This window comes from Sinocyclocheilus grahami, unplaced genomic scaffold, assembly GCF_001515645.1.
Source record: "Sinocyclocheilus grahami isolate Dianchi unplaced genomic scaffold, SAMN03320097.WGS_v1.1 scaffold18760.1, whole genome shotgun sequence".
Taxonomy (NCBI): Eukaryota; Metazoa; Chordata; class Actinopteri; order Cypriniformes; family Cyprinidae; genus Sinocyclocheilus; species Sinocyclocheilus grahami.
Genome location: NW_015517273.1, coordinates 1441 through 3652, shown reverse-complemented (window position 1 = coordinate 3652; position 2212 = coordinate 1441).

The following is a 2212-nucleotide window of genomic DNA, read 5'->3' as shown; positions in this document are numbered from 1 at the left end:
TTAGGAATGACACGAGGGTGAGTAAATAATGGTAAAAACTTTCATTTTTAATCAAACTAACCCTTCAACCCACTCCTATGAGCTAGTTATGCCTGGTAAAATCACCACCAAATGAATGTTTTGTTCATTTCCCAGATTTTCAAGTATGTACAGTTTCTTCAGAACTGTCTTTACAGTATAGGGCTCCACTGATTCCACTACATGTACCTAAATTCCCACTTTTCCACAAGAAAAGTAAGTATTCAAGGGTGGGAAAATGGAGAAAGAATAGACCGTTTCCTTCTCATTAACTTTAAGTGTCATCATTTTGACCAGCCATCCACATCAGCAGGGTCACCTTCACAACTACATCCTCTTATGCGCAGCTCCCACCCCCAAATCATGAGCTTTTTGAGCCATTAAATCACGGTGTCAAATTATATGGCACATGAAGGTGCTTGCAAGTGCTCAGCAACACTAGCATTAAAACTACTTCCAGCACACCTTCCATTTTGCTGACCCAGAAACTATGATGAGACTGTTTAAGTCACTATGATGATGTCCCACGTTCAGCCCCTAATATTCGATCCACCAATTTTGGCTGAAGGTAATTATACTGTTATGCTTTTAAATGTACACATACTCTTGGTAAGTGAACACGTATGAGTGTTCGAGCAGCTGAACCAAACTATTTCCTTTTCTCACCAATTACGTGGTTTGAGATCAGTGAATGCTGAGGACATTTCACTCATCGGTGTGAGCCCTCTCATCCTCGGTCTTATGCTTTTTTGCCTTGGCAACGGTGCCGCTGTGGGCCGTAGCTTTCAAGAGCATGCTTGTATGTTTTAATGTGTTTTATATGATGTGTCAATCATCTGATGAGGCACGCGAATTCCTAAGGTCTCTTTAATGGGGGTGGAAGCGTAGACGTTTATGCACATGGGGTCTCAGGTACACCTTTATTCCCACAAACCAGCCAAGGACACGGATGCTGATTCCTGGTCCTACGAAACCCCTCCAGAAGGGAGTGTGCATGTGAGGATCGTGAGAGAACTGTGCTCTCGTAATCACTGAACTATCTAGAACAATCATTCCCAACTCAATCGCTCCCTTAAATCTCTGGACTACGGGGCGAAAGGGCTCAACAGGGACGTGAATCGATTAAATCGGACTGGATTTTACACATTCAGCAAGAGACTCTCGGTGTATTACACCCCTGTGCACAGCAAAACGACCAAGTTAATTTCAAAAAGTGTTGTGACGTTAGTCGACAGTGGATTTGTCTTGAAGGATTTTATTCTTTGTGTGTCATGAGTGTGTTTTTAATGTTTTTTTGGTTTTCATATGCTATTCTTTGACAGGATTTGTGGTCCTGAGTCAGATCACAACAACCGAAGTCATCATTTGCTCTAAGTTCAATGCATTTCCTTTCTCTTGTAATGTTGTTAAAGGGAATATCATTCTAAATATTTACATAAGGAAGAATGGAAAAACAGTACGAATGAATCGAATTCGATACCTAATTCAATTCTAAACATAGGTATTTGAGTTTGGGGTGGGTGGGGGTTGTCCAGTATGGTCATTTTAAGACTGTGCTTGTATGATCACAATACAATTCATTTTTGTTTGTGTGTATGTACAGGAGTTAATGCTCCTTAGCAATTAAACCATTAGACAACACATTCAGAGGTTCTTTCAGTTCATGCCAGTGTTGTTATCATTGACAAAAACTATTAAAAAACATTTCTGTTAATTGAAATAAAGCTAAAATAGAATCTAAACATTAGACGACCATTTTAAACAAAAATGTTACAATTTTGAACTGACGTTTAAGTTGAAGAACTAAAATTACTAACTGAAATCCAAAACTAAAAAACTCTTTAGAAAATATTTTAAAATAAATGAAAATGACAAACACTTTAACTAAAATTAAAATGAAAATATAAAAATAAAGCTCATTCGAAATATATACAAACTATAATGGAATCGAAATAATACTAAAACGACATTGACTCTTGAACAGTGTTTTTCATTTACTGGTTTCATTATAGTTAATAAATTAGGACAATCTGCATGATGTAGAATTCATAGCAAAATAACTTGATTTATAGATATAGAACATACAATTTATAGATTATTTCTGATGGACCCTAAATTTCAACATCGAAAAACTACAGTGGAGAAACTTTTGTGGAAAAGCAACAATGAGATTAGAAAATGTGTGTGTGTGTGT